The 27,421-nt window shown below is 38.2% G+C and overlaps 1 protein-coding gene and 1 long non-coding RNA gene across 6 annotated transcripts in view; one reads left to right on the top strand and one right to left on the bottom strand.

Annotated features, from left to right (window-relative positions):
* Window positions 1–2,824, bottom strand: part of GRM3 (glutamate metabotropic receptor 3) — a 226,931-nt gene extending 224,107 nt beyond the window's left edge. The window contains exon 1 of one of the 2 annotated variants that reach the window (XM_014739199.3): window positions 2,110–2,824. The gene's annotated coding sequence lies outside the window, so the exon portion shown is untranslated. The remainder of the gene's footprint in view (window positions 1–2,109) is intronic. The other variant, XM_070265574.1, reaches the window with a different exon arrangement.
* The window catches only part of LOC111773156 (uncharacterized), a 37,256-nt gene continuing 11,861 nt past the window's right edge, over window positions 2,027–27,421 (top strand). The window contains exons 1-9 of one of the 4 annotated variants that reach the window (XR_011438124.1): window positions 2,027–2,227; window positions 2,521–2,837; window positions 5,309–5,430; window positions 6,311–6,415; window positions 10,740–10,798; window positions 11,394–11,559; window positions 12,236–12,331; window positions 12,859–13,002; window positions 18,362–20,465. This is a non-coding gene — a long non-coding RNA (uncharacterized lncRNA). Of the gene's footprint in view, window positions 2,228–2,520; window positions 2,838–5,308; window positions 5,431–6,310; window positions 6,416–10,739; window positions 10,799–11,393; window positions 11,560–12,235; window positions 12,332–12,758; window positions 13,003–18,361; window positions 20,466–27,421 lie in introns of those variants that run through there. The other 3 variants (XR_011438123.1, XR_011438126.1, XR_011438125.1) reach the window with 3 other exon arrangements.

The following is a 27,421-nucleotide window of genomic DNA, read 5'->3' as shown; positions in this document are numbered from 1 at the left end:
ACTTACACTTGTTTCTTTTCATGTGTACACCACAACTTTTAAAAAAGACCTTCATACACAAATGAATGAATCATAGAACATATTTTAATTATTTCTAATATTTTCTGTTTATGTAGCTTTCCATACATTTTCTCAAGTTATTGATCATATATTCCTGAAGTGTGAAAACTACCATTCAATTTTAACAGAGAGGTGCCTGTCTCTCCTAAGTCCTCAAATTTAACCCATTCCTTGTGTTGGCATAATTTTCTATGATTTAGGTTTCACATTTCATTGGCAAGGATCTATCTCATAGAACAGAGGTTTTATACTTAGAATTTTTTTTTTTTTTTTTTTGGTGGGGAGAGTGAGAGTTTATCAATACCAAAAGGTATTCCTACCACTTATCCTTCTTTGTAGTCCAATGAATGTGGATAGTCTGAAATTTTCATTGTTTTATTTTTGAAAATATAAGCTTCAAGACTTATCCTCAGTTTCCAACCTGAGCACCTGTGTTACTCTGAGCATAAATCAAGACAGCCTTAGGGCATGTCTATTCAGAATAACATGTACTCCTGCTGGCTGATCAGAACCTGGAAGGATGGCCAGCTAAAACCTACAGATGTGAGAGAGATTTGTAAATACAAGGTAGTGCCATTATGAAATATGGGAAATATCACTTTATTAAGGTCTGGTGTGCAATAGCTTCCAAAATCTATTCAAATTCTATTGGGCTGTTTTGAGAAAAAATGTGCATAGCACTATAGAATCATTAACTAATAACTGGAGTGTCCTAAACACCTGTGGTAGGAACTGTAATTCACAGGAGTTTAGGGTAATGGCAATAGAAATGTTTTGTCACACTTATATTAAATATATTTACACCAAGAATTAGAATTCAGGTAGCAGCCTTAAAATATGTGATCAGATAAACCAAAGTAGACAGATTTAGGTAAGTGAATAACATTTCTCTACAAAGAGACTCCTTTTTCCTCCAAAGAGACACAATATGGCTCTGCTGAGCAGTTTCAAAATCAAGCAGCACAAATGATTTTAAGCAGAGAGATGAAAGTAATAAACTATTGCCGAGGTCCTTAACTTACACTAACCTCACCTCACATTATCCTCAACTCTGAAGATACCGATATGTAACTCTCTCTATACATCACACACATCACTATTCAAGTAATAGTAGAAATATTTTATTAGTAAATTAGCTGAGCGCTTGACCCCAGATTATTAGAAGTGTACAGTTTTATTATTTGTTATCAAAATTTACAATACTTTAAAATACTTAAAAGGTAAGGGCATGTTCCCTTCAGAAATCAACCTAAAGTGCTATACTTAAGATAATCTTTCACATTTAACCCAGGGAAGGAACTAGAAGGAAATCTAAATGAAATCCTTAAGAAACAGCTTATTGGATATATTACCTAGTCTATTTCTGGATCGCGAATCTCCCGCCCTCACTGTCAGATAAGAAAATGGAACAGGATCAACGAAGAGAGATGCTCCCAGTCTGGGTTTTCGATTTTTCACTCAAGCCGAAAGGAGCAAAGGGCATCGAGTTCGGGCTCCTTTCCAAGCGTGCTTGCAGGAGAGCAAACCTCTGGCTGCCTCTGGCTGCAGAGCGTATCCAGGCTGCAATACGGACCAGGTCTCGCTGTCCTCTGCCCCCCTCTCTTGGCAACCTCCACACCCACATGAAACTGCCAGTGTGGCAGCCAGTCATCACAAGGTTTCCTGTGCACAAAGCCTAAGGAGCCCCCGAATAGAAAGGCATCCTGAGCCCAGAGCAGGGCTGGAGGTGGTCGGCTAATGAAATTGGTCTCTCTGGGGGTCTGCGAGTGCTAGTTAGTCCCTCCACCTCTAGCACTCTAGCCATAGATCTGTGCCCTGAAATCTGCCTCCCTCTCAGAGACACAGACGTGCGCGCACACACACAAACTCTCACTCACGCACACCCACATCGCCTCTGCCCCCCACTCTCCCCACCCCCGGCAGAACTGTAGGGACTGGTCCTTGCTCTGCCTCAACTTTCCCTGCTGCGCCTGCCCCACGCGGCACCCGATCCGCCGCGCCCTCGCTGGGCGCCCTCCAGAGGGACACGTCCTCCTCTGGGCCCCTTACCTCGCACCGACAACTCCGGGCAGGGACTGGAGCTGACCGAGGTGGCGGCGGCGGCGGCGGCTGAGCCTGCACCCGGGCTCGCTCTCATGGTTGGTGCTCCTCATCCGACACAAAAGAGGTAGCTTGCTGGCTTTGTCCTTTCCAAATCCCAGGGAGAACTTATTTTGCCCCCGAAATGGCCAACTTGTGTGCGCCGCTTCCTGTCACAGTGCCCTCTGCCCCCGCCCCCTCCCGGCTGCTCGCTGGACCACGGCCCGGTGGCAGAGCATCCAGGCCTCCGAGTCAGTGAGGAGTGGGGAAAGGGAGAGGGGGAGGAGAAGTGAGGGGGGAGGTTGGGAAAAGGGGGCACCCAGTGGTCTTCCGCGGAAGAGAGGAGGGCAGTTCACAGCTGAATCTTTCTCCTCTTTACAGGCAAAGCCACTTAGGGCGCGGAAGCAACTTTCCTTCACCTTGGCCAGGCTGAAACCATCGCATCTAATTGGGACTCTCGGCAGAGGCACGGACCTTCTGGCATTCTCTCCTCATTCTCTCTTTCTCCTTTTCTCCCTCTCTCGTTCTCCTTTTCCCTTTTCCCCTCCCCCTCCCTCCCTCCCTTTATAGGGGTGTATCCGCAGAGTCTTCAGTGAGCCAGGGTACCTAGACGAGAGGATTATTATACAGAAAGGCAGGGCGGTTTTACTGGCTGCTTCGTCTCACTCTGTTGAAATCCTTAGGCAACGCATGCAAAGGTTGGTGAATTTCAGAGGGGTGGGGTGAAGGGGCGTGGGTCGGCAGGGAGATTGGCGGCTGTAACTTTGAAGCTTTGCTAGAGCTCTTGGCCAGCGGGAGAGAGGGGACTAACGGTGGGCCCTGGAAGAACTCTCCTTGGTCCCCGTGCAACGGGCTGACCGCATGTTGGATGAGAAAGGGGGAGCCGAAGCCAGAGAGGGAGCGAGAGAGCCTGGGAGGCCGGTGTTCAGCTCTGCCCCACACGCCGCTCAACTACACATTGCGAGGCCCTGGAGAGGGCTTGTGCAGAACAATCTCTGAGTAGGGCGGGAGGGAGACGCTCCTGTTTCCTAGCAACTCTCATCAATCTTCTCGGGATAGCTCCCTCTGAAGGAATTCGATTGGACAGTCCCTGGAGGGAAGCCACGCCTCTTCAAGAATGCTGTGCTGCCGCTTTTTCGCATTCTCCCAAATTTCTTGGGTGGAATAAGATTAGAGGGGAGTGCTCAATTATCTTCCTTTTCCTTCTATTCTGGCACACCTCCCCCTTGCAGCGACCCCCCTTCCACCCCCGCATTAGCCCTTCTCTAGTCCTATTTGTGGTTAGCACAATGTTCTCTACAGAGCCTCTCCCTTCTTAAAATTAAATAAATAAATAAAACCCTTAAATCGGTGACGTAGGCACAAAAGAGAAAAAGGCACATGGAAATAGCTTTAATAGGCTCTGAGCTGCAGATAAAATCCGAAAGGTAAATTTCCAGGCATCTCTCTTTGTTTAGAAACACGTTGTATTTAATTCAAAATAGAAACTTCACTGTCATTAATTTTTCCACCCTGAGATACTAACTCCGTGATAACCAAGGACTGAATTACATGTAGCCAGAGACAATTAACTTAATGCTTTAATGCTACATTGATTCTTTAATATTTAATGTTAAGTTGTTTAACAACTGCCTTCTTTTGTAGCCTAGCCAGAACATTTCAACTATAAAAATAATTTTACCGCTAATTCTTTTAGAGAGTCAGCAATATTTGGAAGACACGTGCGCTTGTATGTCCCATGGTGAATGCCACTAAAACTAGAAACTTGAGTATATTAAACATTAAAGTGTTATCAAATAGTGAATCTCTAAAAATGCTAGAAGTTCCCCTTCCAACACCATTCTTTCTGGAATACAATAGCAGTGCGAAAACAAACAAACAAAATCACTCTTCCTTTGTATTTCATTACTGCTATCTAATGTGTACTGCTCATCACAAACATATTAGACTTTCTTAAGAGAATTTTCACAATGTCTGTCCAACAGACACCTATACAGCAAGAAGCAATGACATGACAATGGAGAAGATAAAGATCTATACACTGCAAGGGCTTCAGACACACAGGAAGTCTTGTTGGCAGCTTTTGCTTTCTTTAATTGTTCCGGAAGATACCATTTTGCCTTTCTAAGACTTTATCAGAATCAGCTGAGATTGGGAGAAGTAGAAGAGATCTGATATTTTCATCTCATTAAAAAAGAAAATTAGCTGTGTTTGCACACAAAAGCAGCACTGATGTATAGGCTGAGCTGCACTGCGGCAGCACATATGTAGGCTGTTTGACACACTAAGGTTAGTGATGTGTAGAGACTGAAATACTGAAGCAAATTGTCAATCTCTTATCAGATCTGTCCTCATAGGACGCTTTCCCTTTTTCCCCCTGCCATACATGCACAAAGGAATGATGAACGTAAGGGCTTCTCAGCTGGTGGAAGGAAGCATGTTACTTGAATTTGAATCTTTAATTGCTATCACTTCCTAGCTGTGTAACCTTGGGCAAGTTTCTTAATCACATTATATCTCAGTTTCATCATCTGTAAAATGGGAATAATAATTGCTCATCCCTCAGAGTTATTTTGAAGATTAATAAGTACCGTGTAAGCAGCATGCAAGTATTAGTTGTGACAATTAGTCTCTAGTTTATAGTTAACCAATGGTATTTTAATTGTTGAGCCATATATAATATTTAATTGAAGGCAATTAGTCTTGTACTTTAATTCTTCCTTTTTAATTTAATTTAAAGTCATCATTGACTGGGAACATAGCTTTAACTTTTAGTGTTGATTTGTTGGTGTGTGTATGTGTGTGTGCACATACATATGCTTGTTTTCAATTTCCTTTTAAAAGCCTCAAGGCGTAGGACTAAACAACCGCTGGCTAAATGGCATGTCAGTTAGGAAATATCTCCCCCCACCTCAAGTATGCTAACTGGGGTCTATTTCTAAACAATTCTTGTCCCCTCTTTAAGTACCTCTGCTATAGCACGTTCATCTTTATCAATACTTTTCAATCAATACTTTTCAAATATTTTATCAAATGCTTTTCAAGTAGGACACACATGTGTTTGGACATCTAGATCACTCTTTCTGGTTCCTATTTTTTATGAGTTTTATTAATTTTTACTAATTCATCTATATTTATTTGAATGAGTAATCATGATATTTCTTCTTAGGACCCTTTCCGGTTAACGCCCTGACTTCTGGTATAATGCCTTTTCATTTTGGCCCAGAAAGCACACCATCCTTCATTCAGAAGTAACACCGAGAGTTGATGTGTTGCCATCATTAATCACAGGTAAATTGCCTTCCACATCCCCATTCTGATCCAGAGTTCACTCTCACTAACATTCCTTTTGGAGCAAATCTCTACTGGCTCAATCCAGAAGTCAATTTCCTTGCTGGTTTCTACTCCAGTAGCAACTATGAAGTTATTTTGATCACATGCAGGGTGTTCAGGTGCCCAGTGTGTCTGGGACAGTTCTAGTTTACATCTATTGTTTGGGTATATTCATAGTGCTCACTTTACTTTTCAAAAGAGTCAGGTTTGGGCATTAAATTATACGGTTACTTGCACCCTCTAATCATCTGGCCAATATCTCTTGCCTCATCTGCCATGTGACTGTTAAATTCCTCTGTATAACTATTTTTCTAGGATAAGACTGATCAATTCTGGAGGCCGAATACATATGTTTCTGTAAATACATAATATACATATAAAATGTTAAAATTTATATTTAATTTGCTTATAAATATCCCTCATCTATTTTTCAACTTGTTTCAAAATATGTTTCCCCTTGGATAATCTGTAAAGTCTAATTCTAATTACAGTTCCACAATATAAAAACAAAAATATGCTACTCTTAGAAGGTCCAAGGCAAGAGGTTCCTTCTATTCCATGTTCTAAGGCAAGAGGTGCCTGATCCTTGGGCTGTATTTGAGTGCAGTATCTTTAAACCACGTGGACTATAAAAGAGTTAAAGTCCAAGGAGCTGAGAGAGGTAGGAAATTTGAGTTTAGAGAGTTTCAGGCATGCTCTAAATATGCAGATGCAGAATGGGGGCGTATGTGCCTTCCCCTTACTTCAATGCTAGTGAGAGGTGCTGCTGCTACAGGGAAACCATTGCTATGCTCCCCTGGAAGTAAGTTGACGTAATAGACTGCTTTTTAATTCACAGCAGAAAAATACAAAATGCAGGAGGTTGTGTGTTGATTGGTCTCCCAGAAGGCTGAAAGAAAAGGAGGCTGCACTTGGCGGGTAACTGCACTCCCACATATGACAGGTAAAAGGAGTTGGTTTCCTATACACCATGTGTGGAGAGAGTGAGCACAGAGTAGGAGATGTGTTTTCTTAGGTCCTAACCAGAAGGGCTTGTTGGAGCAACTTTGGATCCCAGGAGACAGTCTGTGGGGGCACAAGGCTGTGGTAATGCAACTGTGCAGGCTTGTGCTCTGCACAAAAGTGCCTCGTTGTAGAGAGAGAAGGAGCTGCTTGCCCAGTGCTCCTGTGCAGGGCTGCATCAACCTGCTTGGAGGGTGTCTTTTTGTAATTCATCAATCTGGAGGGAGCACTTTCCTAATTCACATACAGGGGGCTAGGAGAAGCCCGTTGATGTAGTACAGATGACCAGGTCCTCGGGGAGTGTAGTAAGTGCCCAGTCACGAAAGCCTCACCAGAATCAGGTCAGACTCTGCAACGAGAGATCTCCATAGCTGAGGGTCTTTAAAGAGTGGACTAAATTTGGATTAGGAAAGTCAGCTTTGAATACCTGCTAAGCCCAGGGAAAAAGGAATGACTAATCAGTTATGGTCAAACAGGACTCTTATCTTGTCCCCCAAACCTTCTATCTCTGACCTCTTCAACTCTGAGGTATCAAAAGCTCCATCTCCTGCTTGAGGTGGAGGGAGGATGAGGATGAGGAGCTGGTTGAGCAGAGAGAAGAGCCTGCCAGGTGCCATTGCCTGGCTGGGGGCAAGAGAAGCTGTAACTCAGAGGGACTTTGGAATTTTGATTATTACTCTGTATTGAACCTAATTCCACCTGAGTCTTTGTCTTTTTTTCTTTTTTATCGCACTAAAGTGAAGGGAGAAATTTTTATTTGGGAAGAATCTGAATGTCAATGCACCAGCCTTGAATAGTACCTAAGGGGATAGAGAAGAACAAGCCCCACAGGCAAGATATGTAGGGGCAATGGTGAGAAAAGAATCAAATTGTTTTTGTGGTGCTTTATTAGCCTCATTTATTAGGTGTATAAATGTTCTGATCAGTACTTTGGATTCTTTCGCGTTTTTTCCCGATTCTTGCAAAGGAAAACAAAAAAGAATAGCCCTTGGATATTTACTATGTGTTTCGCTTTTGTCCCACATATTGTACAATGAACAGCTGAGTTAATTTTGGTTCTAAATTTGAATGTTCAAATATTAAAATACCTATCACCCACAAATATCTTCTTTGGAAGATTTTAATTTTCAATCATTAAATAAATATTAATGAAAAATAAATATTCATAAAATTAGTAGATTCTTTAAAAATACTCTTCACAAGAAATTGAAGTACTTGTTTATTTGTCTTCCCTATTAGACTGGAAGTTTCATGAGGACAGGCACTATGATTATGTTTACCATTATATCCCGGTACTTACAGAAATGATGTGTGTGGAGGGGTGGTGGCTGGGAGGAGAAGACTTGGTCAGTAGACATTTTTTGAGTGAACGAATTAACCTTTAAAGATCAAAAGATTGTACTGACAAAAGATTGTCTTTTTTTTTGCTGAAAAATATTCGCCCTGAGCTAACATCTGTTGCCAATCTTCCTTTTTTTGCTTGAGGAAGATTCACCCTGAGCTAATATCTGTGCCAATCTGCATCTCTTTTGTATGTGGGCTGCTGCCATAGCATGGCCGCTGACAAGTGGTATAGATCGACACCTGAGAACTGAAGCTGGGCCACTGAAGTGGAACATGCCAAACTTAACCACTAGCCACAGGGATGGCCCCCTTGACTTATTTTTTTATAGTTGAGTAAATTGAGTGCCGGATATAGCATGTGTTCCCAAATTTCTGTATAGGAGGGTTTTAGAATTGTTAATCTGGTTCATCTACTTTATGAAAGGAGTGGGCGTTTTTGCTATCACTTATCTATCTCAAGTGCCTAAAACTGCCTGACATGTTATTGAGCTCAGCAGGCATCTGATGAATGGAAGGTTAAATGGTTGGAAGACATTCCTAGGCGTTTTGTCTCAATTCTGTACTTTCATAACAAGCAAATTATTTTTACTTTTAGATCTTTTTTAATAGCTTCTTTTTGAAGGGTGGGGATAATAGAATGTGATGAAGGTTATGAGCATTAAAGGAGAATTCAAGCCTCTTGGCACAGCCCCTGCTTGGAGGAGTTAATTTACACAGATAAGGTATGGTAGAATCACTGCTGTTACTCTGGACTTGTGACTCCAGTCTAAATAAATGATGCAGAGCACAAACACATAAGGAGTTCAGAAGGAGGAAAGCATGTCAACTGAGTTTGCCTTTTCACCTATAAATTGATTCTCAGAGATTTTGGCAAAGGTTTATATTATGCATTTTAGATATGATATCTGTTGGTGTTATTTATTTTGGTCTTACATTGATTATTTCCTTCCTGAGAATTTAAATCTATTTTTTATACCTGGATATGATAACATGTTGATTGGGTCATGCATTAAGTCAGCCATTCAGTTCAGAGCAAGGTCCAATTAGTTATGTATGTTTGTATGTATGAACTCAAGTAACATTCATTGGAAACTATCATGTGCCAAACGCCAAGCTAAGTACCTAGGATACCAAGGAGATAAGATGGAAGGTAGGAACCTTGAAGATTTCTCTTCTGTTATTGGTGAGCAGAAAGGTCGACAAATCATTAAAAATATGGCATGATGGAATATGTAAGAGAGGGCCTTTAAGAAGTAGAGTGACCTAAGGAAGTGGCCACTATGCATTACTCAAAATAAAAATCCTGAGCTCAAAAAGCCTTTGAGTATAATGTCCAAAGTAAGAGCCTACTGTTCCACAAGCACTCCACTTTAAGACTAAAATTTGAAACATACATATGTGAGAAAGGGGAACATATTAGTCAGAAATGCCTTTTGGCTGCACATGACATATAGCCCAACTAACAATGGATTAAACAAACAGTGGTTTTCCAGTTTGTTTATTTTCACGTATGAAGACTACGGAAATAGGCAGGTTTGGTATTGCTTCAGTGACTCATGTTGTCAGAGTCAGCATCTCTGTCTTTTCCTTCATGTTGCAATATTGCTGCTCCAGCTATCACGTCACTCACTCAGGAGTCAGGAAGAAGCAGGATCAGCAGTGTAAGCTATATTTGCCCTGTGTATCAAGAATGCACAATCTTTCTCCAAACCACATAGCATAGTATCATTTCTGTCTAACTGGCCATATCTCTTCATATGATTGCCCCTAGCTGCAAATTAGGTTGGAAAAGTGTGTAATTAGCTTTTTCAGCCTCTGTAAGACATCAAGAAAGAGGGTGAATGTGATTGGCTGTGGGACCAGCCAGCCAACACTGTCTGACTTAGGGAGCAATCTCATTGCTTCCCTCTATTTAAAGCTTTTCTATGCTGGAGATAGTTTCCACTCCATAATTTAAGTGTTAAGTTGAAAGTGGGGTGGCACGAATGGATCTTCTATGGAAGGGAAAATGTTTGGAGTTGACTCACTCCTTGGTCTCTTTCAAACTGTGGCCAAGTGACCCTTTTTGGCCAAGGTCAACTACTGTAGTACCTGTTCTTAATTACATTAATACCTGGCTCCTTCTGTATCTGAAAGCAATATATATCATTTAAAGTTCTTAGGGCATAAAAAGTATGTCTCCTTTTAAAGAAAATACTAAATTGCAATTCAAACTACTTGTATTGATATGTATATGTATAAACTCCAAACACAGATATGCCAGTAGGGCTCCTTGGGAAAATGTCCAGTAATATTAAATGCATTTTAAATGTGCAAAAAAATTATGTGTCGACTTCTGAAGCATGCATGTTACACATTGAGATGCCTCCAGTGTTTCTGTTCTAGGGGATTCATTTAACAGTAAATATTTATTGAGGGCCTACTCCTTGGCAGGTGTTGTGCTATGTCCTGGGTAGGCAAGATAGATTGGTTCAATATAGCTCTTGGTGTTGTGCAGCATATACCAGAGAAAGGCTTTCAATCAATATGGAGCCCTATTTTTAGGAATGTTCCAATCATAGCCCTCATGACTGTGCAAGACGTCACAGCTCTCAGTATTATATTTCAGTTTGTTTTATTCTAATTCACAGTATTCTTCTTTTTTATTTATTTTATCCTGCTACTTTGGAAATATTCTCTTCATTAAAAAGATAAGCAAACAAACAAAAAAACTTTTGTTCCCTATCTCCTTATTTCCTCCTTTAGCGTGTTTGTTTTAACCTTTCCTTCTTTCACATGTTTGAACAATATTTAATATACATTTATAAAACGAATCCAGTTTTTTGGTGTGAAAGGCAATGTATCCACTAGAGAAATCTTTTCCATAAAGAGAATAAAAGTCCTGAATAATAACATTTTTTTTTCCTCTGATCTGGTGTGAGGACACCTTAAGAAAGAAATGATTCTGGGTGAAGACACCACTAAATGGAAATGTGAAATGGTAAGATTCGCTGTCATTTCTAGGCCAGAATTTAATAAAAGAAATTCGAGTTTTCAGGAAAGGTTTTTTCTCGGGCTAACCATGTTTTGCTTGAATTTTCTTAGCGATTGAGTCAAAACCTTAATTAGGCAATTGTTTCTAATTCTCTGGTTGAATTTGGTAGTGGAGATTCAGTCATTGAGGGCATGTACCTCAATTAGATATAGTGTCAAATTAGTAGTAGCATATGATATAAAAAACGATTCATACTGCCTGAACTAGAATGTCTCAGACTGCAAAGAGGGGTTGGATTAAAGTTCTAGGGGAGATGTTTATTAAAATTATGTGTTAGTTAGTCACAAATCTTTACTTTGAGATTCACTATTTTTCCTAAAGCATAATTATTTTGATTCTAAAAGTTGTAGAATAACAGTGCTCTTATTAGTTGCAATGATTAGAGTGTATTGAGAGGCGGTCATTCTTTACCTAAGGTATGCAGGGAAGAAAGTACAAGTCCCTTTCTCTGCCCTAAGTGAGTTATTTTTGTTCCTTGGCTTACTCCTCCAATATAATGCTGCTCTCACCCATCCTGACTCTTGCCCATCTGTCCTCGAAGGGTGTGATTTCCTTGACTGATGTTCGAAGAACGTGTATAGATCAGAAATTGCTGAATAAGAACAACAAAAGTCTCACTGAGCAGTGAGCTAGTCCAGTGCTTCTCAAACATTTTTCTGCCCAGAACCCGTGTCAGATGATGTTCCAGCTGGTTGTCATTCTCGAAGGTATATCTAAATTTATTCTGAATTCTACTGTCAGCTATAAGTCAATTCCTTTTTCTTCCACTGAAGGAGGATATTGGAATGCAGGTGAATAAGAGCGACATTCTTGGAGCACCCTTGGATCCCGTTAGTTTATATAGAAAGTAAAACATTCAAAAGCCTTGTCACTTTATTACAGGATAAGAACTGCTGACCTCTTCCATTGTGTCCCCTCTTGAAGAAATAGCTGTGGTTAATCTGTGGAGTCCACAAAACCTTCCACAGAGGCCCCTCCATATTTACATTATTAACGTTTTTCCTTGGAATAACACTTTTGGGTTTTCAAAATGTTTTCACTTCTAGATTTTACCAGAACCCTTTGAGTTTAAAAAAATCTTTTGTCCGTATTTTCTAGATGAGGAATCCAAGGCTGAAAAAAGTTGAGCGACTTATTCTAGGTCATATAGCAAATGAGTAGGGAAGCTAGAACTTCAATCGAGTGAATTGATTTTTAATGCAGCTTGTCTTCCAATATCCCCCCTGCCTCTCCGTACTTCTTCCTCACTGGATGCTGCTTCTCTACTTCATCCATCCTCACTGCAAGCCACTCCGTGCATATGGGGACTCTACATTTCAATTTTTCCTCATAGCCTAACCTTCGTTCCCTCTCCAAAGTCTGCTGAAGTTTTCTTTTCCACAGGACTTTAATCTTCAGCAGCTTTGCAGTGTATAAAAAGTGTTATCAAATAAATCCACCGTACCAAGAGCTTAACCGGGTAACGATTACCTCTCCCAGGTAAGTTTTAGCTTTAAGGAGTGATACCATTACTGAGTTTCGATACCTTGGAAATCAATGGGGCTATAGACCTATTGTGAATATAATGATTGGGAATATGGTGATGATAGATCTCTATGTAATCTAAAATTAAATAATCAAGCAAAAATCTTATAAGAATATTTTTGTTAATGTCTGTGATCTCCTCCTGCCCCATGGTCCAATCAACTTTGTAGTAAACTATGGGAAAAGGTACCATGTCCTCTTGTTCAGTGTTCTTTGCCTGCAACCTGGTGCAGTATCTGGAGTATATTTGTTGAATGAATGAACTTCAACAATATTGCCAACAACCTGCTTGATTATAACCATAGAAGGATGATGTAGGATGTATAAAAGTTGATATTGTGATAATGTAATCATAAAAACATGATTTTTTTTTTTGAGGAAGATTAGCCCTGAGCTAACTGCTGCCAATCCTCCTCTTTTTGCTGAGGAAGACTGGTCCTGAGCTGACATCCGTGCTCATCTTCCTCTACTTTATATTTGAGATGCCTACCACAGCATGGTGTGCCAAGCAGTGCCATGGCTGCACCCCGGATCTGAACCGGCGAACCCCAGGCCGCTGAGAAGTGGAACGTGTGCACTTAATTGCTGTGCCACCAGGCTGGCCCCAAAACACGTGATTCTTAGAGGTGAGATTAACTAGGTGTTTTTGTCAAGACTGAATAAATTATACCTTGGTAATAACAATTCCAAACTCTCATTGGCTTAAAGCAACACTCATACTACATGTTGATCAAGGATTGGCTGGGACTCTGCTTTATGTGTCCTTATTCTGGGACCCAGGCTGTTGGAGTGGCCACTATATGGAACATTGCCAGTTGTAGCAAAGGAAAAGAAAGACCTGGAGGGTCTCCCAACAACACTTAAATGCTCTCTCCAGGAAGAGAAATTCGTAAATTCTACTTATAGTTCATTGGGCAGAACTAATCCCGGCAACAGCAAGGGAGACAGAGATGCAATTCTACCCTGTGCCCAGAAGGCAGAGGACCTGCAATACCCATTGCACTGCATAATAACCTCTATAGTGGTCAAACAGTATTCATCTTGTGTGGGAGCTGTATCTGAACTGTGTATTCTCCCATGATAAAAATTGTTTATTTTTTTACCATTTTCTATGGGTCAGGCACTGTGCTACATTTACCTACATTGCCTTATAATGCATATAACAACACTGAGAGGGAGGAATTATTGTTGCTTTGTATAGATGAAGAAACTGAAGTAAAGTGAAGTTAAGTAGTTTGCCCACTTAGTAAGTAGTGGGGCCAATATTAAACTTAGGTCTGTCTGACTCCAAAGATGATGTCTTTAATAACCATGCAATATTGCCTTTATATAATATCTCTGAGGCCTTCAGGCTCCATCACTTGGTTATTAATTTGCTTTTGTGGTTATTTTCAGAAGATCCTCGCATGTCCCTTTATCTATGATGCTGAGCAAACATGTGTTTAGTCGATACAAAGTAGCAAATGAGCAATCTGTTCTTGCTATAAAGTCTAAGACTATGATATGTTTGATTCAAAGGAAAGTTACCACGAGACCATTCAGATAAACAAATGGTCAAGACTGATTAAACTTATTAGATCAAATATGAAATTGTGCTCTTTTGCTAAAATCAAGTTCTAGATCCTATTTCCATTGATTGAATAAAATGCTGGTTCAGTTTTTGAAGATTGCAAATAGCAGTTCCAAAATGTTTGCTATGCTTTAATTATTCTCTTGACATTTCCATGTAGTAATATAGTTTCCTATCCTTAAAAATAAATATTAACTTTATACTTATAATTTTTTTCCTCCAGAATCTTTTTTCTATGAAGGACAAGTTTTTTTCCATATTAAAGGATTTAGAGATTACTTTTGGCATCATCTTTTGCACTATTGCAAATTCTTTGAAATGGAACACTACTTTTTGGTTGAGTGAGGAAATCTCTTTTCTCCTTGTTTTATCTTTCCAAACACTCAAGAATTAGGACAACTCTGGTTGGCTTCTCTGCCTTCTCTCCCTGCTCCCCAAGGGAGGAGTCCATCATCACAAGAACCCACAGGGGAGAAAAGGGCTTGTGCAGCTTAACTGCTTCCCCTTACTTACTATGTGTGGGATCTTCCTACTTGTAGAGATGCTGGTTTATATTTCTTCAATTCTAAGATGCTTTTTCTAACATCTTAGAATCTCTGAATAAATATACACTTTAAGATTAATGGTAGGTCCTAATTTAAATGACAGCTGGGTTCATTTCTTTCTTAGCAATGCATAAAATAATGGTATGCCTTACAAACTTGATGTTTTTTGTTAAATGAAATGTGGCATTCTGCATTTCTCACTAACATATGGTAGATGGCCTGACCTTGGGGTGCAGTTTAGGAATGGGTTATGGCTTCATAGGTAAGTTATGACCCCAACCATTTCCTCAGTAAGAAAGAGGGCATCTCTGTCCCCCATGACTTTTTGATCAGCTCTCAGTTAATCTTCAGTGGGGGGAAAAAGTGTTTATATATTAAATCTGCAAACCCCCAGATCTTGTACCTGGAACTACTAGAGACCTTGACAATAGGTAAGGAGTAGAAGTTAGGTAGAAAGAGAATTGTGGAGATAGGGGCATCTTGCCAAAGCAAAACCCTAAATGATCCAAGAAGGTGGCTTTGGGTTTTGGTTTACCAAGCAGTAGGAGTGGGAGTCATGGATTTTTGACTTTGGTAGGTGGTAACTCACTATAGCATGCCATATGGCTTCTTTTGCAATTTTATTATTGGTTTTTAGTTCATGCACCCTGGGTGGATGGCATTAGGCCTCAGGCTTTAGTAAATTAGCCAGGTTAGATTTTGACTTTGATGGGTCATTGAAGCATATAATAAGTTTGTCCCAGGAAAGTGACAGTTTATTTGGGCAAGACTGCAAGCACCTGTGCCTTAGACAAACTCCAGCTGCACAGGTGACCTCAGCATTCCTGGATATAGATGCCTTTAGGTGAGACTGCAACAGCAAAACCTTGAAACTCATAGGCAGGCTTGACCTGGTCTTTCAGGAGAAGCTGAGTTAAGATTAGCCCTTTTCCACCTCTGAAGGAGTAACAATATTGTTTCTTTTAAACGACAAGGCAGCTGAGTTTTGCATGTTCCACAGAACGCTAGTGAGCTTTCAGCTTTGTACTGTTTGTGCAAGAACTGTGTAGGTAGTGCTAGCCCAGCTGACCCACATTCTGTTTATCTATATCTCATGTCACCTGCCTTCAAGGCCAAGAAAGAAAAGTGTAGAGAAATAAACTATGTGGTCTCAATTTGGCTTGAGATTTGTTAACTGAATAAACTTTCACTATAGATCTCAATTTCACAGACACAAATGATGAGTTCTCCTAGAGAAGTGTGGTAGATTTTTATGAATGAATAGCTAAAAATGAGTGGAAGCCCTTTTTATGAACAGACTATGTTATCCTCCTGGGGTAAGATAAAGATATGGCTCAAAGTTAAATAGTTGCAAATCTACAATCTAAGAAGGCAATTCAAAGGAGTTGTGCCTTTTAATTCTAGAAATCAAGTTTTTTCAGGCAATTAAAAAGCAACTGGAATGATTAGTTAAAAACAAAATAAAGGAAAACTGGCTAAGTAAGCTGGAGAAAGAAGCTGGAGATGCTTATTAGAAAAGTTGATATTTTAGCTGACAGAGTAGACAAATATGAAGGAGAAAATGAGATTTTTTTTTTAAAGATTTTATTTTTCTCCCCAAAGTCCCCTGGTACACAGTTGCGTATTTTCAGTTGTGGGTCCTTCTGGTTGTGTTATGTGGGATGCCACCTCAGTGTGGCTTGATGAATGGTGCTATGTCCACACCCAGGATCCAAATCAGTGAAACCTTGGGCCACCAAAGCGGAGCAAGTGCACTTAACCACTCGGCCACGGGGCCGGCCCCCAGAAAATGAGATCGTAAAGGTCATGAGAGTCAGATATAAAAGGGAAAAGAGTTGAATCTAAGCCTAATTCTCTAAAGAAGATAAAGAGAAAGGAGCTATATTGGTTTAGTTATTACTAGGACAGAAAGGATGACTGGGACTCAACGAATTCTGACAGAGAGAGAATAGCAGGATCTCAGAGAGTGGGATTGAATGACTATGCTGGAAGGAACTAGGATTCAAATGAATATGGAGATTATCTTCTTAAAGCTGAAGATAGAGAATCCCTTGTGAGGATAATTGAATAAATATACCTGGAAGATTAGGATGACTATGCCATTTGGTTACAAGGAAATTTGGACACATTTAAGAGGAAAAAATCGGGGAGATGTCCAAAATATTCAAACCATGAGTGAGTTACTACACGGGGGCAGTCAGGTATTCCCTTTGCCTTGAGGAAACATGCTTGAGAAATTTATGGAATTTGCATTCTGTAGGAAGGCACAACAAGGATGAGACAGACAGAACAAAAATACACAGAGATTTTGTCCATATGTCAGTCTAAAGAGAGATATTCTAATAGTTGGGATTACCTGACAAAAGAAGAGAAAATAGACAAAATACTTTGGGCAGACCCAGACTTGCTGATTTAATATCTCTCACTGTGGGAGGCTCCAGAAGATAAAATCTAGAAAAGTATGTTAGAAAAACAGGCTTCTTGACTAGAAAAACACAAGGAAAGCAAATAAAAAGAAGTTATTTAAACTCTGCAAATGCCACTATTACACCAAATGGAGAAAGAAAGAAACTAACTTAAGTAAAAATTCAATTATTACTTAAGTAATCCTTAAGATAGTCAAGGTCATCAAAGACAAGAAAAGTCAGAAACTCTCACAGCCAAGAGGCATCAAAGGACACAAGAGACTAAAGGTAATGTGGTATCCTGAATGGAAGCATGGAACAGGAAAAGGACGTTAGGTAAAAACTAAAGTCATCTGACTGGAGCATGGACTTTAGATAAGGCATTAATATTGGTTAATTACTTGTGACAAATGTACCATACTAATGTAAGATGTTAATAATAGGGAAAACTGAGTGTGAGTATATGGGAACTCTGTACTATCTTTGTAACTTTTCCTTAAATGTAAAACTATTCTGACATAAAAAAATTCGTTTTAAAAAATTGAATTGTTAGAGTGTCAGATGAGCCTTTGGGCAATCATGAAGGAAAATGACAAGAATTACAGTATTTTGTTTTTTAAATTGAGGTATAATTCACATAACATTATATTAATTTCAGGTTACAACATAATGATTTAATATTTGTATACACTGTGACATAATCACCACAGTAAGTCTAGTTACTATCAGTCCCCATAAAAAGTTTTTTTTCTTGTGATGAAGACTTTCAAGGTTTACTCTCTTAGCAACTTCCAAATGTGTAATACAATATTATTAACTGTAGTCACCATGCTGTGCAGTACATTACATCTCTATGACTTACTTATTTTATTATGGAAATTTGTACCTTTCACTCCCTTCACCCATTTTGTCCACCCCCAACTCCTCCCCACCCTGGCAACCACCAATCTGTTTTCTGTATCTATGAGCTTATTTTCTTGTTTTGTTTTTTAGATTACACATATAAATGAAACCATACCATATTTGTCTTTCTCTGTCAGACTTATTTCACTTAGCATATTGCTCTTAAGGTCCGTCCATGTTGTTGAAAATGGCAAGATTCCATTCTCTCTTATGGCTGAATAGTATTCCATTGTGTATATATACCACTCTTACCCATTCATCCATCTATGGACATTTAGTTTTTTTCTGTATCTTGGCTATTGTAAATGATGCTGCATTGAACATAGGGGTTCACATAGGGGTTCACATATCTTTTTGAATTAGTGTTTTTGTTTCTTCAGATAAATACCCAGAAGTTGGATAACTGGGTCATATGGTAGTTCTATTTTTAATTTTTTGAGGAATCTCCATACTGTTTTCCATAGTGGCTGCGCCACTTTACTTTCCCACCAGCCCTGTATGAGGGTTCCATTTTCTCTACATCCTCTTCAACACTTGTTATTTCTTGTATTTTGGATAACAGTCATTTTAACAGATGTGAGGTCAACGACAGTGTTTTGAGAAGCATTATTGGGCCTTACTTGGCTACGAAGAGCAGGGCATGCGTATCAACAGCAAACGTCATACAGAAGTCCATTGATGATGATTATTTATCTGAATCAACTGTGGGGAAGAAGAAGCAGAATTTTCTTAAGAGGCGGTTTTAAAGCCTAAGTATTGTGTAAGAAGAGGCTGCAGAAATAGCTGATGAGACACAAGAATGAAAATATCCATTACAAGTCATTTTGGAGGTTGTATCATTGAACAGTGCTGACAATTCAACACTGGGATGCGAGAAACATAGAGCTCAAGGGAAAAATAAAAATGAAGAGGGTTTGAATACACTGAATGGGAAAGAAAGGCACCTTAAAAGACTGAGTCTACCACTACTGCAATTTTTCCAACATTGCAAAAACCAACATACAGAAAAAGCAACTTGAGGATGGGAATGGTATAATTGGATAATTTTTCCCTGATAAATTTACTGCTATCATTACCGCTTTGGTGAAATTGAGTTTAATCTCACGGGTTGTGGATTCTGGGACTCTCTCATAGACTGACTGGCATCTTGGCCAGACTGACACCAACATTCTCTTTATCCATGTTCCTTCCCTCAGATACTGTTGAGGCTCTACTGTGGTATTTGGCATTATTGAGTTTTGAATTTGGAAGCATAATTTTGCCTGCGATAATGTTTAGAAGCTGGGTAATGGTTTTTTCCCTAAATTTAATGGATTTGGGGCAAATACTGTAATAATCTTGTATGCCCTATTAACTTTTTAAACACTTTAAAAATGCATCTCATGAGAGACTCAGTGATAAATATTTTCAGTCTTAAGTCTTCAAAAGAATTATGAAGGCTAGAGCTGCTGAAAGCTACTTCTCCCCAGCATCGAGAATTCGCTCTGCTGAGATTGAGTGGAATAAGAAATTGAGGAGGATTAATTTGGGACTACTAATTTTTTAGGGATTTTAATTTATAAGGGCAATAGAACTTAATTTCTTTTGACTGTGAATTACAAGATAATTTCTATTTTTGACTGTAATTTCTTCCTAAGAAATTACAATGAGGGTTGTATTTAGGTTCACCAGACCTGGTGGTCTAGTGGTTAAGATTGCTGTGATGCTGACCGCTATGCCACCAGTATTTCAAATACCAGCAGGGTCACGTATGGTGGACAGGTTTCAGAGGAGCTTCCAGACTAAGACAGACCAGGAAGAAAAACCTGGCCACCCACTTCCAAATAAGTTGGCCATGAAAAACCTCTGAATAGCAGCAGAGCATTTTCTCTAATAGAGTGTGAAGATGAAAGGATGGCACAAAAAGACGGGGCTGGGTCCTGCTCTTCTGTGCACAGGGTCACTAGGAGTTAGAATCAACTCAACAGCACTAACAACAAAATATTTAGGTTGGGACATATATTTATTTCCGTTTTATAGTTGGAGAATTTTGGTGTTGTCATTTAATCATATTGTATATCCTGTGACAGAAGATACTGAGTGCTATGGCTGGATATAATTTGGGATGGGAAATAAAAAAGTGTATCAAATTTCCTCATAAGGTGGCAGAGTGGCTTGAAATTAATTTAATTGATGTACTATCAATCTTTAAAATCTAAAATCTATTATCTCCCATTATTGTAGAGGGAAACACGTATATTATGAAGGCAGGTGGATCTCTTACGTGAGTAGTCAAAATCAACATTAGAATAACACTTAAAATTTTATAAAGCAGTTTCAGGCACACTATTGTTTGATTGGTTCATTTATTGGTCCGTTCATCCACCCATCCATCCATCACCTGCCTTGAACACATACCTGTGCTTCCCAAGTAAATGAAGATCTTTATTTCAAAGGTTGTTTGACACTAACCAAGCAATAATATTTGAATGAGTTAATAAATAAATAGGTTCTGTGATAAAAATACAAATAATTACCTGTATTTGTAAAAAAATTTAAATGTAATTTATAAGACTAATACCATTTTACATTTATACTGTACAGTAAAGCTATAAGAAAGTATTCTGAAGAACGAGAATCTGCTGCTCAATAAAATCAGGTGACTTTTAAAGTTCACACTGCTGGAATGAAGCAAACCACGGAACTCAGACTGCTTTTTTCCTCCTCAATGAGGACCCTTTGCAATACACAGTGCTACCTCTACAGAAAATATTGTTCTAAAGGTTTTTTTTATTGTCTTAATTTTTTTTTTCTGTGAAGACATAAATCCAAGGGAAAACACTTTGACTGGCAGTAATTTACCTTCCTTAAAGTGGCTATTGGTGACATAATTGATTTTGTTGCCATTGATTAAAAGCCACATTAAGTTGAAAACTGTCAACTGAGCCCAGAGATAACATTTTCATAATGACTTTTAATAAACATGGAAGAAGTGATTTCATTGCATTCATAAATTTGATTAATGATATTTTCCCAGCACCAAAATAAATGAGCTGCTCATTTGCATGCTTAATTGCTGTGTAACAGGTAGATTCTCCAATACATTATTTGGGACAGGAAAAGAGTACTCCAGAAACGGGCCTAGTAACAACTCTAAAAAGATACTATTAGTAACATTAGAAATCTCAAAATGGTCATGTTCCCATTTACCAAAAAATATTTTGATTCTCTCAGATTTTTATTATTGTGAAAATATGGATATGATCTCTGTTTACCCAGAAAGAATTGTTCTAGTCAGATATTTCTTAACTTTTATTTATTTATTCTTTTGGTGAGGAAGATTGGCCCTAAGCTAACATCTGTTGCCAATCTTCCTCTTTTTTTCTTCTCACCAAAGCCCCACTACATAGTTGTATATCCTAGTTGTAGGTCATTCTAGTTCTATGTGGCCAGATGAGCAGTGTGTATGTCCATGCCCAGGATCCGAACCAGTGAACCCTGGGCCGCTGAAGTGGAGCATACGAACTTAACCACTCAGCCACGAGGCTGGCCCCTATTTCTGAACTCGTGACATGCCCCCTCCAATACCTTTTTCTCCTTGAGTCTTCTACATCTCAGCAATGGCAACTCCATTCTTCCAGTTTTAAAATTTTGATTTAATACGTGGTTCCTCTCTTTCTCCCCTATCAGCTCTACCTTCAATGTAAAAACAGAATTTACCCACTTCTCATCAGCACCACTGGTCTCTCTGCTTCTGCTTTTGCACGTTTTCAGATAATGTCAACCCCGTGGTCCGAGTGATCACATCATGTCATTCTTCTGCTCATAAATCTCCAATCTTTCTCCTTTCATTGGAGTAAAAACCCAGTCTCAACTAAGTCCAACAAGACTCTGTATGATCTGTTTCTACTTCTTCAGTCACACTAACCCCCAAATTATCTCTTACGCCTAATCTCTAAATATTGCCCCTCACTACCATTCTGCTCCAGCTATACTGAGCCCGCTAGATGTACTCCATTCTCAGGGTCATTGCAGCTGTTATTCCCTTTCCCCCCAGATCCCACAGGACCAACTACTTCACTTCCTTCAATTTTTACAATAAAATCCCGGGACACGCTATCTAAAATGTGAACACATTATCCCTTACTCTGTTATTTTCTTTTGCCTCTTTAATATTTCTACTTGTCTAACATACACATGGTGTTTTTTTTTTTTAAAGACTATCTGCAAAGTCTGAAACTAGAATAATTTTAAAAAACTAAACAACGCATGCTAATTTCATCTCCGAAGCAAGACCAGTTTTTATAGATGAAAGTCCCTACAGAACTGCTTAGCTTATACTGACAGAGAAAGTCTACCGGAGAGAATGCTCTTATGGCGGGGACTGGGAGAGGCTGTTCTTCAGAGATTCGACTCACTGCTTGTGGCTTTTAAGTTTTTTGAGGTATCTACTTAGTAGGTAAACACTTTTACAGAAGTGTTCAGCTCATCAGTGGGGACTGGATTCTCTGGGTATGACTGGACAGAGAACAGCCTAAGGGCTTTTTACTCTCCTTGACACCATGATTCTTTGCTCCTAAAGGACTATGATTTCCTGGAATTCCAAACTATAGTTTGGCTTATACAGTCCTGCTCAGAACTCATACTGAACCTGCTCCTGCATATTATTGAGGATACAAGTGCTCTGCTTATCTCCCCTTTATCACACAAAATATTTGTAAAAATCAAAATATTGCACACAAATGGTTGAAAAGTCAAATAGCACAGAAACATTTATGATAAAAACTAGCTATCTGAGCAACCATGAAGCTCAGCGGGGCCATCTCTTTTAATCGTTTCTTTGTTTTGGAGTCCTCTAGTACCTTAAAAACAGTATGTTTACACTGCTATTTGTTGATTTATCAATTCTAGAAGTGATTATTTCCTTCCTATTATGGTAGAAGAGGATTAACTCACTTTTTTTTTTTTTTAAAGATTAGCCCTGAGCTAACATCTGCTGCCAATCTTTTTTGTTCTTCTTCTCCCCAAAGTACATATTTATACATTCTAGTTGTGGGTCCTTCTAGTTCTGTTCTGTGGGACACCACCTCAGCATGGCTTGATGAGCCGTGCTAGGTCTGTGCATAGGATCCAAACTGGTGAGCCCCTGGGCTGCAGAAGTGGAGTTCGTGAATTCAACCACTCGGCCACAAGGCCGGCCTCTAACTCACTTCTGTCATTTTTCACCTGCTAACTCCTCAACATAGTTATATCATCCTTTTCTAGTTTCTTTCTTGATGAAATTTCTAACTATAGGATATATAGATATAATATTCTTTCCACTGTAGGCAGTATCTTTTGGATCTGTACTTTTTATAAGAAGACTGTTGGTCCTCCTATTCTTTTGCCCACCTAATTTCCCATTTCTGTCTCCCAACTTTTGTCACACATATGTTTACATTTCTGTTGTTAGTTTGATAACATTCAAATTCTTTTTATTTTTTAAACATGATGTTTTGTCTATAGATTAATTCTAAAAGTTGACAACTAATAAAAAATTTGCTTACACTTATGACAGTATTGTTCAATGACAAGAAAAGTAATTTTCTCAACTTATAGTCTGTTCTCTTGAATTTCAAAGGTTCATCCCTATGTCTGGTATCAAATTAAATTGTATTCTTCCTTTTTGAATTCTACCAGTTGCTGAAAATCATGCCACATTTTGGTTTGTGTGGTATTGTAAAAGCAATCTTCTTACACAGTTTTTGTCTCCTGGAGTTTCTGCTTGCCTTTTTTTTCCTTGTTGGGAGAACAAACATATGTCTGCATTACCTTGTTACCTTTCAGCTTCTTAATCTTCTTGTCTATGTGTTGGAGTGTGTTCTATTTTCCTTAAAGCCCACAGTCTAATTTGAAGCCTTATCCTCTATTTGAATCATGGCTTCCTGGAGTTTCTAATGGCTTTTCATTTCCTTTGTATCTTTTGTATCATCATTTCCCGCTCAAGCTCTCAATTATAATGTTGGTTCTACACAGTTATCATCCCCACTACCTTTTTTTGTTAAGAACTGCCTCTTTAGTGCGCACCTTGCCCTCCTGGAGCTTACATTCTATTGGGGGATAAAAACAATCAACAAGGTAAAGGCATTTTGTAGATTTGTGTGTTGATTCTACTTAGGATTAGGGAGAGGAATATGCAGGAGGTGGGAAGTCCTAGCTGCCATTTAGCAGGTGATGATGCATTTCTCAGGTTCCAAGTTAGAACTCTGTCATTTATTTAGTTATGAAAATCAATAGTTAAGATGCTGTTTCTATTCTATAGTACTTGGAGAATATGCTGTATGTATTAATTTAGGCACTAAGTAGGCTTTAGTGGCCTGCCTCGAACTAAATCTAGCATTGTTTTTAAGCAACGAAAATAACGTATTCCAATTTCCAAACAATAACATTTGCAAATTAACTTTTAGAACAAAACCTATTTGTTACAACCCATTAGTTAAATTGGCAATTGACTATGTTGCAAAGTTATTCTAAATGAGAAATGATTTCTTTAACAGACTGTCTAGGCAGGAATCATAGGTTTCTTTTATTTTCTATAGGTTGTTTCAGCATTTAAAGCTCATTTTTAATTTAGAACAATTATATAATATTGTCAGGCTGTAAGCCCTTTGAAATGTTGGCTCTTTAGATATGTAAGGAATCTGTTGTGTCCTTAAATTGACCTATATTCTAAAAAGGTCAGCCTAGGGCTGTTTTTGGTGAAGATTCATGGAATAATTTTTTATAGTTCCTTCTTTTTTGGTCTGTTACATATCAAATGGAGATAAAGTTAAAAAAAAAATCCAAATGTTCTCATTAATTCAAGGTGTGAGCTTCCCTGGAAAGAAATGCAATTTTACCCTAGAGGCAGCCAGATTTCTGAGCCTTAAATTTGCCACTTTGGCTGTTTTAACTATTTTGTTCTGTTTATTTCAGATTTCACTCACACACAGAATCCATCTGTATATATACCAGGGTCTAAATGTTTAACCAAGATTTTAGCTTACTACTAGTTGAAATGAACAACAGTATTTCTAAGCAGGTTTAGTTTATGATTGTTTTTACTTTTCTCTTTCTTTACCTCATGTTCAGAAGTTTTCTTCAATCTAAAGACCACATATATACTTTAGAGTAGCCAAGACTATAAGACTAAACAGTAAAAATTAAACAATAACTTTAGCGAAAACAAATATTCCACTTATTGCTACAGATCTTGGAATAAAAAAATAATCTTTATACTTGATCAAATGTAAATGAGGAACGAGAAGGAAAGAGGTAAAGCATTTATGAGACAGTCCTAATTTCTCTAAGGCCACTTATTTGTATAAATTAAATGTCAAAATAATAGTTTTCTTGTTGTGCAAATGTTATATGTGTAAAGCAGAAAGTGAACTGCTGTCCCTCAATCCTCCTCCTCCTCTCTTATATGGCCGCCTCTGAGCATAAACCTCTATTTCTAGGTGTTTTCTAGGCTTACATGTATATGTACCTAATTTTTGTAGAAAATTAGCATGATAATATACATATTGTTTCACAGACTTTTTAAAAATTGATGTATAGTAAACACTTTTTCATGTTATTAGCTATGGACCTTCTTTTTGTTTTTAACAACTTTATTGAGGTATAATTGACATTTAACAAATTGCACGTCTGAAGTATACAATTTGGTAAGCTCTGACACACGTGTTCCTGTGAAAATATCACTACAGTCAAAAAACTGAACATGTCATTCATGGAAAAATTTCCTTATTTCACTTTGTGATCCTTCTCTCCTACACCTCTCCACAATCAACACCCATAGGCAACAACTGAACTGCTTTTGTTCACTGTAGATTCGTTTATATTTTCTAGAACTTTATGTAAAAAGGAATCATAGAATAGAAACTTTTTTTGTCTGGCTTTTCCACTCAGCAGTTATTTTAATATTCTTCAGTACTGATAGATGTATTAGTGGGGCATTCCTTTTATCGATGAGTAGTATTCCATTGTATGAATATACCACCATTTGTTTATACATCCACCTGGTGATGGACATTGGATTATTTCCAGCTTTTGGCTGTTACTGGTGAAGCAGCTATGAACATTTGATTCCAGTTCTTTGTTTGGACATAGGCTTTTTTCCTTCCTCCTTGGTAAGCACCTAGAAGTGGAATATCTGGGACTTATGGTAGGTGAATGGATAAATTTTTAAGAAGCTGCCAAAGAATTTTCTAAAGTAGTTACCAGTGTATGGAATTTCCAGTTCCTTCACATCCTTGACAGCTCTTGATTCAGTCTTTCTAATTTTAGCCTTTCTAATAGGTGTGTACTATTGTATCATTTGGGTTTTAGTTTAATTTTCCTAATCACTAATGATATTAAGCATTTTTTCATGTACTTATTTGCTCTTCATCTATCTTCCTTGACAAAAAGTATGTTCAAATCTTTCAGAATCAGCTGTAACTTTCTACAAAAATGCCTTGCTTGAATTTTGATTGGGGTGGTGCTGTATCTATAGGTCAATTTTGAGAGAGTAGATGTTAAAGATATTTGAACTTCCAATTTATGAACACATTATACCTCTTCCTTTGTTTACGTTTTCTTTAATTTCTCAACAATATTTTGTAGTTTTCAATGTATAGGCTTTGCATTTCTTTGTCAGATTCATCCCTAAGTATTTCATATTTTTGATGCAATTGTGTTATTGATTTTCATTTACAATTTCCAATTTTTCATTGTTAGTACATGGAAATACTCTTTATTTTGTATACTGACCCTGGTAAATTCATTTATTTGTTCTAATAGCTTTTTGTAGATTCCATAGGATTTTCCACGTAGATAATCAGGTCATTTGCTAATATGGACAGTTTTACTTCTTCCTGACCAATGTGTATGTCTTTGATTCTCTTTTCTTATTTTATTGCCCAGATTAGAGCCAGTAAGCTTCCTTGTCCCTGTTAATAATCTCAGTGGGAAAGTTTTCATTCTTTACCATGAGTATAATGTAAACAACAGGTTCTTTCTATGGGTGCTTTATCCGGTTGAGGAAGTTTCCGTCTACTCTTAGTTCACTGAGAGTTTTACCAGGATTATCGTTAGACTTTATCAAAGCTGTGTCGTCATTTATTGGGATTATTACATGGATTTTCTTTTGAAGTCTGTGAATACGGTAAATTGCATTGATTGATTTTCAAATGTCAAACCAACCTTTCATTTCTGGGATATATAGCACTAAGTCATGGTGTATCATTTTTTTTAATGTATTGATTTGATTTGTTAAAATTTTGTTAAGAAATTTTGCATGGATGATCATGAGGGATATTGGCATGAAGTTTTGTTTTGTGGCAACTCTGGATTTGAAATAAGAATAATACTGTATCAAAAAATGAATTGGAAATTATTTCCTCCTCTTCAATTTTCAGTTTTAGGATTGGTATTATTTTTCTGTAAATTTTTGCTAACATTTACCAGTGAAGACCTCTGGTTTTAAGACTCTTTGTGGGAAGATTTTTAACTACAGATTCAAATACTTTGATTGATATAGAGCCTTTGAAGTTATCTATATATTCTCCATCGAGCTTTGGAAATTTGAATCTTTCAAAGAATTTGCTTCATAAAAGTTGTCAAATTGATTGATATAAAATTA

The sequence above is a fragment of the Equus caballus genome, chromosome 4 (assembly GCF_041296265.1).
Source record: "Equus caballus isolate H_3958 breed thoroughbred chromosome 4, TB-T2T, whole genome shotgun sequence".
Lineage (NCBI taxonomy): Eukaryota > Metazoa > Chordata > Mammalia > Perissodactyla > Equidae > Equus > Equus caballus.
The sequence above is the reverse complement of the archived record's forward strand: the minus strand, read 5'-3'. Positions and strand labels throughout refer to the sequence as shown.